The sequence below is a fragment of the Dioscorea cayenensis genome, chromosome 7, assembly GCF_009730915.1.
Source record: "Dioscorea cayenensis subsp. rotundata cultivar TDr96_F1 chromosome 7, TDr96_F1_v2_PseudoChromosome.rev07_lg8_w22 25.fasta, whole genome shotgun sequence".
In the NCBI taxonomy this organism is placed as follows: domain Eukaryota; kingdom Viridiplantae; phylum Streptophyta; class Magnoliopsida; order Dioscoreales; family Dioscoreaceae; genus Dioscorea; species Dioscorea cayenensis.
Window position 1 is genome coordinate 14,522,689 of NC_052477.1, and position 11,408 is coordinate 14,534,096.

Here is an 11,408-nt window from a genome sequence, read left to right on the forward strand (position 1 = left end):
AGGAGGTAAAGCAATGGATAAAGATGGGGTACTCGGATAATGCTCCGCCTAGGACAATAGTTTCAAGTGCAAGAACCATCTATTATGCTTCCTAATCAATGCAATGGTGAGTCGTGGAAATCCTTAAATACATAGTACCAAATCTAAGGTCAACTATGCCTAACTCTATACATGTACCGGAGGAGAGATTAGATAACCTCTCAACCTCGCACTCGTATAGAGTTGCAATGAGCTCTAGGGATTCCAAGTGATAAATCTCTTACTAATTATAGACCTAACCCTTTGGTCCAGGTAGAATGTCCCTAACCACGATTAAGCCCTAGATACTAAGATCACCTCAACGCTTCACTCCGTTGCACGTGCAACTAAACCCCAGCGGAAGTTCATCCCTTAGACCATTCACTCTATTATGGCCGCAAAGAACTCGAGAAACAGAGGTAGAATCTATCACGTCGGAGGGGAAAGGGGACGCTCCTATACCTCTCGACTCACCCTCTCAACACTCTCAAACCTAGCTGTGTCTAATGCTCGTGGTGTATCACTCACTCATAAGGTTACCAATGAGAACTCTCAACCCTAGTGTCACTCTAGGGGAAATGTTCATACAAACAAGCATTCAAGGTTGGAACTCACAATCAACATCAATTTATTGAAAGCATAATAAAGAGATTCAAAGAAACGAATACATCCTAGGGTTCAAAAATACTCAAGTACAATCAAAGAAATAGAATGTAAAAACAATGAATCCATAAAGAAACCCCCTCGATAGTCATGTCGATGGTCTTGTGGATAGTCCTCTACTCGTCGTCCAAGGATTCTCTCATCCGGTATAGGATACGCCTCGACGGAAGCTCCCCTGAGGAATGACGATGTCGGAGCCATAAAACCTCTCCAAAACCTTGGCCAATACCTCTAAAAACCCTAGCCGAATCCCTCTCTTAAGTTGAGGAAAAGATGGATAAAAGAATACTAAAATTGGGGCTGATTCGGCTTTGAATAGGGCTAGAATCGGGCGACTACACGGGCGTGGATGCTTCACGCGCCCGTGCGGAATTTCCACACCGGCGTGGATAATTTCCACACGCCCGTGTGGATTCTCTGAACTTCTGTTTTCTCGGCCAGCTGTGAATAGTGCTGCTTCAGTACTTGCTGCCGTGTTGCTACAATGCTCTGCTACAGTATCCACCCTGAAAAGCTTCCCGAATCTATACTTTCATCGGAGTAACGCAAACGGGCAGAAGTTCAGGTCGTGGATCACTTGCTTCTTCAATGATAGGCAAGTTGGTGGAGCTCTTATTCTATATGCATAAGTCAGAATGCTCGATTGTGACTGCCTTTGTGCCCCTCCAAATGGATGTGCCAAACTCGAATACGAGGAGGTTGGCACACACTCTAGCATCTCACATCGACCTATGTCTTCGTGTTTGAACCTTACCAAGATTTCCTCAAAAATCGGTGCATTGTAATCCACATTGGCTTCTTTCCTTCATACTTTGCCTCACAACCCTACCTGCACAAAAGTAACATAAAAACACACATATTAGTGTAAAAACCTGAGAAAAGGAATACTCAACATAAGGAATGAACGCTTTGCATTCATATCGCACAAGCACTTATCAGTGACGTTAAACAAGCGCTTCTTAGGAGGCAACCCAAGTGTTTACTATTTTTCCTAGTCATTGTTTAGTTTTGTATGAATAACTTGTTAAGTGTTGGTGTCTTCATGTTTAGATGCTTGTGTTGTTTTCATTTTGGTGGATTTCTCTGTCATCGTCTGTTGTCTCGTGGATTTTGTGAAGATTTATTCGTTTGAGCTTGTTTCTATTGTTTTTCACTGGTAATTGTTGCATAAAAAGACAGCCTCTGAATGTGTAAACATGTTCAGAAAATTTCTGCAGAGCCTGTAGAGTTTTTCAAGTCATCAAGAGAAAATGCACGAGCGTGTGGAATTTCCACACGCCAGTGGGGTTGTATTATGAGCTCATCCGAAGAAGACACAGGGGCATGTACTCGCTCCTGTGAGAGACCTGGCGATGATCGCACGGCCGTGTGGAATTTCCGCACGGGCGTGCATTGTTCTGTAGAAACCTGGAAATTTTTTCTGGAGAGCACACAAGGGCGTGCCCTCGCCCCTGTGGGCAACCTTGTGACCAACGCACGGGCATGGGTATTTTCCACATGCCCGTGTGGATTTCTGCAGACAATCCCTTCTCCATCCCGAGAGCGCATAGGGGCGTGCACTCGTCCCTGTGTGTTGGGCCTGAGATTATCCACAGACGTGCAGAATTTCCGCACGGCCGTGTGAAACACTTAGTGATTTTCTCTCGGTTGGGTAGAGAGGGCACAGGGGCGTGAGGCTTCCCTAGGGGTCGGGCGCACGGGCGTGGGTAATTTCCACATGCCCGTGCGAGTGTTTGAGAGATCGCAAGAGCTATCCCGAGAGTACACAGGGGCTGCGTCTGCCCCTGTGGCTCTCCACTGTGGAGACACACGGTCATGTGGAATTTCCACACGCCCGTGTGGATTTACAGAATTCCAAGGGGTGCGAGTTCTTTTTAAAGAAGACTTGTTTCTCTTCATCTACATCCTTCCCAGTTTCTTCAGAATAATCTAGCATTTATTTCCGACCTCATACTGCCGATTTTGGAGGATTTTTACTTGGTTTTCCGGCCTATTCCTATTCTCCTCATCCCAACTCGTCGGTAAGCCCCTATCTTTGATTTTTCTTTGCCAATTCTTAATTTTAATCTATGAACTTTCTAAGAATGGTTCATTTTTGCAATTAGAGTTTAAGAGCATGCTTAGAAAGAAGTATGGAGAGTTTTAGAAGTGTTTTGTTGGCTTTTTGAGGCGCAGCCGTGCGGTTCTTCACGCCCTGCGAATCCACACGGGTGTGCTGAAATTCGCCACGACCATGTGGATTTCTGTAGCAGTATTTATCCAGCTTGTTTGATTGTTTTCCTTTAAAAATTTACAGGATATGGCACCTAGGTCAAAGAAGCAAGCAGAGAAACGTCCGCGGGAGTCATCCCCCGAGTCCAAGGGTATGAGTTTCACTCTTCCTGAGCATCAGGTTCATTTCGTGCGTCTGTCGAGACTTCGGTTTGGCTAGACTCGGTATCTGTACAGTAGTATACTCTGAGAGTTACAGCAGGGGGATGAGTTTGCTGAAGATGTCGAGGACCTTGTGGCAGTAGGGGGTGTAGTCAGTTATTGACGATCAGAGAGCCCACCATTCGTGAGCTCATACTAGAGGTTCTGTCGTCATTTCAGTTTGATAGATCATATGAGAGATTCGACAGCATGGACGCCATCTAGTTCAGGACATTTGGACATCACTACTGCATAAGCATCACACAGTTTTCAGTCTCGCTTTAGCTATATGAGGAGGCATTCACGGACAATAAGGAGTATTCTCAGCTTCCGACTGATTATCCTGGAGCTTTGACCCCTCAGAGAGCCTACCGAGTGTTGTGTGGTCAGGGTCAGTATGAGGCGGGGGTGTCCAAGGCCACGTGCCTTTCCAGACCTGCCTACCGATATTTACACGCTATTATGAGTAGGTCGGTGAATGGCCGTGATGACAACACAGGTGTTATGAGCTGGCAGGAGCTTTTATATTTGTATTCGATGGTGCAGCGCATACCGATTCATCTGGGGCATATCCTTGTAGAGTACATTCATTATCAGGGGCATTATGATAGATTGGGAGCGATCTTCTCAGGCCCCTGCATTACGAGGCTAGTCATGGGCATGGGCCTCTTGGATGCGATTGACGAGGCTGAGAGGACGAGTAACCCTGCTCCTTGAGTCTGGAGACGATGAGATTGATGGGTATGATCCACCGAGTACGGACGGGATTATATGGCTTGGTTCTACCCACTCCAGATTTGGCTGAGGGTGATGATGCAGAAGCTTCTCAGCCTGCCCCCGAGCCTCAGCCGATGCGGATGGAGACTAACGCACCTCCGGTGACAGGGGACCTACCCCCTGTATGTGTGTTCTCACCATCTCGAGCCCATGATCATTTTGAGAGGCTCAAGAGTGCCGTGGGGGTGATACGGGCAGAGATCACTGAGGCACGAGCGGAGATAGCAGAGTTACGCACGACGCAGGCTGCACAGTTCATAAAGTTCATGGCGCGTTTCGACGTTTTACAGTAGATCCTTCAGCGAGATGCTACTGCACCTTTTGTACTATGACATCGTACCTCCCAGACGCCCCTTGTATCACCATCATTGGACCCACCAGCACCTTCTGATCTAGCACCAGCAGCAGAGGAGCCAGAGCATGGCGCCGACACTTGACTTGCTTTTATTTTACTTCTACTTCCGTTTTATTGTGGACATGTTATTCTCAGAAAGGACTCTCCTTCTGAGCTTATTTTCATTTTGTTGTCTCGAATTGTATTCTGACAAGGTCCCCTTGCATATATCCCGCAAGTACACGGGTTCGTCGAAGTAATAATCCCGGATGAGGGGGTATCAAATCCAAGGGAGTAGGGAATAAAAACACATAATCCGCTTCTTAGCTATGTGAAAGATCAGTAGTGATAAGTGTGACAATGATTCAATTCTCAAAAGTAAAAACAACAAGTAAGAAAGCACGAGTAAAGGAGGAGGTAAGGCAATCGATAAAGATGGGGTACTCGGATAATGCTCCGCCTATGACAATCGTTTCAAGTGCAAGAACCATCTATTATGCTTCCTAATCAATGCAATGGCGAGTCATGGAAATCCTTGCTCGAGTGTGACTGCCTTTGTGCCTCTCACTCGAATACGAGGAGGTTGCCACACACTCTAGCATCTCACACCCGACCTATGTCTTCGCATTTGAACCTTAGCAAAATTTCCTCCAAAATCGGTGCATTATGATCCACATTGGTTTCTTTCATTCATGCTCGGCCTCACAACCATGCCTGCATGAAAGTAACATAAAAACACACATATTAGTGTAAAAACCCAAGTAACATAAAAACACACATAAAATTTCCTCCAAAAGGAAAGAATGCTTCGCATTCATATCACATAAGCACTTATCAAACTCCCCCACACTTAAGCTTTTGCTCGTCCTCAAGCAAAAATTAAACATTCTGTGCATAGATGAAGAAAATATTGGAAGTGCATGGCGTTAGGTTCACCAAAGTGTACAGAGAGAGCATTTTACAAGTAAGACAAATTTCAACATTAAATATAAAAAATCAAAGCTCTAGCTAAAAACTTGAATCAAAAAGGACAACAAACCCGAAATCGTGTACGTGTGTGAACTCACTCAAAAGAACCCAAGGTATACTCCTAAAAGTTCTAAGTACAAGGGACTTATTTATCTACAAAAGTGACAAAAATTTCAAAGATGGTAGTAGCTTTACACATCCTCTAAGGTAGCTCTTTCCAAAGCGGCCGTTAAGGTGACTTTCACACTTTCGAGGTGGTAGCTCTTTCTACCGGAGTGGTAGCTTTCACTCATCCTATGAGATAGCTCTTTCTCTCATTAGGGCATAGCTAGTATCCGACTTATGAGAGTAGCTTCATACTTCATAGGTGGTAGCTCTTTCCACCCACAATGCAAAACAAACAAGAAAACTATTTTGTTCCTTCTTTTCATCATTTTTTTTTTCAGAATTTAACACAAGAAACAATTATAACTAGTCCCTTTAACATCGAACATGAGTTTCTAATAGAGTTTAAAGAGTGAGCAGTGCACTGAGTGTAAATCGGGTAAAAATTCCTAGAAATTCAAGCAAGAACTAGAGCATGAAAACATTCAAAGTTAAAAATTCTCCTAAACTCAAGAATAAAATCATTGCAACTAAGGTGAACCGCCATTGCCTATGTGAGCATGTATAACAATCAAAACTAATATAAAAGATATGTGCACTATGAAACACCACGCCCTCCCAACCCCACACACACACACTTAAGTTGTACATTGTCCCCAATGTACACATGCAAGTTCACTCATATTGTATATCAATGATGAATACATGTGGGAGAAGCAATCAAAACAATACTCCCCTGACTCCTAGTAGTGGTGTGTTTGATGGAGCTAAGTTCGTGGAAGTAATGTTCCGACGGGTTGTGAAGCTCACACGGCCAAGTGTCGAAGCACCTTAGCCGTGCCCATGACAGAGTCTCAATTCCCATGATGACAAGACCATCTGCATGCATACACGAGGGGGTTCAGTGAAGCTCAATAAAATAAAAATAACTCGAGTATATATAAAAGATAGACAATGAATACAACTCGAGATGCAAAATGAAAATAAACTCAGAAAGAGCATCCTTTCTGAGTGAACAAGTCTAAAATAAAATGCGAAAGAAAGAAAATACAGAAAAATAAAGTCAAATGTCGGTGTCATGCTCTGTCGGCTCCTCTGCTACTGTTGGTGGTGGGGAAACATAAGGTGGATCCACCGGTGATGGTATAGGAGATGGGGGTGCAGGAGATGCCGAGGGTCTGGATCTCAATAGATCTCGTAGGATGTCAAAACAGGCCATAAGATCTGTATACTGAGCTGACTGTATCGCGCAGTGCTCCGCTATCTTGGTCCGAATCTCTCTCACATCCCTCTCAAGCCTCTCAATACGATCATAAGCTCGAGGGTCCTGTTCTGCACGTGATCTGGGAACCTGTCCGGAATTCTCTACTGTATCCCCTCCGCTCCCAACGGTCTCTGGGTAGCTGAAGCAATAATATAGACCCCTGGACCACATCTCCTTACCAACCCTATCATCCTGATCGTCTCAAGCACAAGAGGTGTAGGCACAACTGTCCTCTCAACACCACGTAAAGCATCTACCAAACCCATCCCCAAAATGAGTCTCGTAATGTAAGGGCCAGTAAATAATAATCCCACTGTCGCAAACTGACCCTGGTACCTCAGAGCATCCGCCACTATGCACCCCAAGTGAATCGGCACATTGTGAGCCATGGAGTATAAAAAGAATAAGTCCTGCCTGGTCAGAGCAGTTGTGTTATTACCTAGACCTGACACAGAACTACTGAGGACCGTTTGCAAATACCTGTAGCTCAACTGGGATAGGCTGGTGGCCTTCAAAATTCCCAGTTCAATCTACCCTTGTCCACATAAGACTCTATAGACATAGTCTGGAGTCACTGATACTATAAAATCCACAGGTAAACATCATACTCCTTTGTACTTGTATATGCGACATCCTACAAGCCCATCCGAATCGAAAACTCAGTGACACTCATGGAAAATGGATGTCCGAATGCTTGAAACTGTATAGCATCCATAGTGTCAATTCACCGATACCTCAACTCAAAAGACGCTAAAACCTCGATCGTCAATGCGCGGTAAGCCAGCTCACGAATCGTTAGTAACCTCCTCCAGCTTCCTACTGCTAACATATCATCGATCTCATCAGCTAGCTCGTTACCCCGCTGAATATCTCTCAGTGCGTGCAAATCCACAAAACAGGTCTGACCAAAACCAAGTGCTGAAAGTCTCTAAAATAGAGCATGATGCTCAGGATTTGAAAATTCCATGTGTATTGGCTCGGGTGGGGTGACTCTGAGACGCTTTACCTCGTTCTTCTTCAAGCGAGGTGCCATACCTGTAGTACAAAAAGAGGAAAATGATCAAAGAAGCTCAAAAGCAGTATACTGCAGAATTCCACACGGGCTTGTGGAAATTACCCACGCCCGTGTGGGTCTGCAGTGCGTGAAAAACCTGCACGGGTGCACAACGATTCTCAAGAATTAAACTTACAACCGTATCTAGACGCTTTATAAACATGCACCATGCATTGTAAAAATGAAAATTCAAACTTATAGATATTTAATCTGTTAAAAAACAAGAGTTGGCGAAGAAAAGAGGATAAAAAGGTTACCGATGAAATAAATGCGGAAACTCTGAAAATCGGCACAATATGATAAGAAAAATCCTCCAAAACAACGATGAGAGGTCGGTAATATAATCAGAGACGGTTTTCAGGCGGTTGAAGATGAAAAGGAAGAGATCATGCAGGGATTTTTATAGGAAGACTCGCGCCTCTTGGAATTCTGCGTAATTGCACGGGCGTGAGGAAATTAGGCACGCCCGTGCACCTCCAGAGAGCTCCGCATGGGCGGATGCACACCCTTGTGCGCTCTCAGGAGAAACTCGCACTGTCTCTGAACGCTCTCGCACGGGCGTATGGAAAATACCCACGCCCTTGCGCCTGACCCATAGGGGCAACCGCACGGCCCTGTGGCTTCTCTGGACATCCGAGAAAAATCGCAAAGTGTTCCACACACCCCTGCGGCAATTACACACGGGCGTGGACATTCACATGCCCAAATCACAAGAGCACCCACACGCCCCTGTGTCTTCTCGGTATGAAGAGGGCTCCTCTGCAGAGTTTCACACGGGCGTGTGGAAATTACCCATACCCATGCACCTATCACAAGGTCACCCACAGGGGCGAGTTCACGCCCCTGTGTGTTCTCGGGATAATCAGCCAAACTCTGCAAGAGTTCACACGCTGGTACAGAAATTACCCATGAGCGTGCGATATTCGCATGGTCGTTCACAAGGGTAGGTGCACGCCCCTATGCCTTCTCTGGATGAGCTCGCAATACAAATACACGGGCGTGCGGAAATTCCACATGCCCGTGCGTTTTCACTGGATGCCTTAGAAAAATCTGCAGGCTCTGCAGAAAGTTTCTGATCAAGTTTACACACTCAGAGCCTGCCCTAGTATGCAAGTCTTACCAGTGAAAAACATGGAATAAAGCTCAAATGACATAACTTTGCCAATTCCACATGATAACACATGATGAATATTCAAAGCTCACAAGAAAATCTCAGCACAAGCATCTAAAAATCAAGACACCAACACTTAACTAATTATTCATGCAAACAAACTAAAGTAGAAAATAAGAAAACAGTAAACACTAAGGTTGACATACCTTGCCTTACCTCACGGGGGTTTATGAATAAAAGTTTCCCTCTTACCCATGACTTGAAAGCATGATGTGCAAAGTGTCTTGAGGATAGAGGGTGAATTATCGGGCTTTGGGCCACCTAGCGATGGTTCATCCAACTTCTTCGATTTACGAACGTCTCTCATAGCCTTGGAGTGTTTCTGGTGGCATCTCCTAGCCCTCTTCATTTTCCGAAGCACCTTCTTCAAGATCCCCGGGGTAGATGGTACTTCTTCCGTCGAACCAAGCATCATTACTTCTTCATAATTCTCCTCTTGGTCGAACAAACCATTGTATGGGTCCGGATTGAACATTTCCTACATGTATTCATCAACAATCTCATCAGTAGTGTCTAGGAAGTATAAAGTATCATCAAAATTAAGAGAATGCCACATGGCTTCAGCAAGGCGGTATGTGAGCTTGTCATCTCCAACTCTCAAAGTTAGCTCTCCACCGTCCATGTCAATCAATGCCTTGGAATTCCGCAAGAACGGTCTCCCAAGTATCGAAGGTACATCCGCATCCTCATCGACGTCTAGCACTACAAAGTCAACCGGAAAATGTACTTGTCAACCTTGACAAGCACGTCTTCAATGATGCCTCTCGGATGTCGCACTGTTCGGTCCGCTAGTTGCAAAGTCATCCGGGTAGGCCTAGGTTCGCCCAATCCTAGCTTTTGAAAGAAGGTGTATGGCATAACATTGATACTGGCCCTTGAATCCTCCAATGCCATTTCCTCACCTAAATTGCCAATATTACACAGAATGATGAAGCTTCCCAGGTCTTTCTTCTTGTTCGGCATGTTCTTTTGCAATACCGCCAAGCATGAAGCATCTAAAATCACTGAAGCACTTTCCTCCAACTTTCTCTTGATAGTCAACAATTCTTTCAAGAACTTCATATACTTAGGCATTTGAGCCAATGCCTCAACAAAAGGAATATTGATGTGAAGTTTCTTGAACAAACTCAGGAACTTCTTGTACTGTTCATCCCCTTAGTTATTTTTCAATCTAGAGGGATAAGGGATTCTTTGGTTGAAAGGTGGGGGTGCTACCTCTTTCTCTTATCTTATTCCCTCTTCTACCCTTATAACCTCGGGTGCGTGTTCTTTTGGCCTCTCACTCGGAAGCCTACCTTCAACCTTACAACCACTCCTTAAAGTGATCGCCTTCACGTGCTCTCTAGGGTTGGTCTCTGTATTGCTCGGCAAGCTTCTATGTGGCCTTTCAGAGAGAGACTTCACAATTTGCCCCACTTGATTTTCAAGGTTGTGCAAACAGGCGGTGTGGTTGCGAAGTGTAGCCTCGACTGATTCAAACCTTGTATTTGCAGATTGCACAAATCTAGTCAAGTGCTTCTCTAAGTCATTCATTCGAGTTTCCAAACCGGGGACTCTGTTGTCCACCTAAGGGGCTTGTTGTTGTTGTTAGAAACCCGGTCGCCCCACGACCTATTGCGGACCCTGATTACTCCATGAAAAATTGGGATGATTCTTCCAACCCGGATTGTAGGTATTGCTATATGGGTTTCCTTGAGGTCTCATGCCATTACCTACGAAATCAACGTTCTCCACCGAAGAAACATCACCGATAGAGATCGGCCAATCGGAGGGACATGTCCTTCACCACACCATGTGCAATTAGTCACGGCTGCCACTCCATTTGAAGTTAGAAGATCTAACTTCTTACTCAAATTTTCCACTTGAGCCGCTAATGAAGTTATCGCATCTATTTCATGGAGACCGGCCACTTTTTTCTTCTCCTTAGCATTCCATTGGTAGCTGTTTAACCCCATTTCTTCAATTAACTGACGGGCCTCATCGGGGGTCTTGCTACCTAAGCTACCTCATGCTGCCGCATCCAAGAGTTTCCTTGTACTTATGTTCAAACCATTATAAAAGGTCTGAACAATCATCCACTCCGAAAATCTGTGTTGCGGGCACTTTCTTAGGAGCTCCTTGAACCTTTCCCATGTCTCGAATAGAGACTCCAATTCCAACTGAACAAAGGATGAGATCTCATTCCTAAGCTTTACAGATTTTCCGGGAGGAAAATAACGGGTAACAAAAGCTTCTACCATCTCCTCCCATGTGGTAATCGATGCTCTAGGTAATGAGTGTAGCCACTGCTTCGCTCTCCCCTTTAGGGAAAATGGGAAGGCTCTCAACTTGATGGCATCATCCATCACTCCATTTATCTTCAGTATATCACACACCTCGAGAAAACTCTCAAGATGACTGTTTGGATCCTCATCGGCCAAACTGTTGAACTGTGCTGATTGCTGCAACATGTAGATGAATGCCGGCTTCAGCTCGAAGTTCTGAGATGTAATCGGGGGACGCACAATGCTTGATTGTGTCCCCAACACTGAAGGTCTGGCATAATCAGATAATGTTCGTTGTTGCTCATTCTATTCTGCCATGTTTTCGAATCCTTCCACTTCCAAATCAGCTAAATTAGACTGTTCTTGTACAGACTCTT

General features: G+C 44.9%; 1 non-coding gene across 1 annotated transcript; it reads left to right on the forward strand.

Moving 5' to 3' along the window:
- The first annotated feature begins 10,852 nt into the window (after positions 1 to 10,852).
- On the forward strand, positions 10,853 to 10,959 carry LOC120266284. The gene has a single exon (XR_005538124.1). It is a non-coding gene; the product is annotated as a small nucleolar RNA R71 (small nucleolar RNA).
- The last annotated feature ends 449 nt before the right edge of the window (positions 10,960 to 11,408 follow it).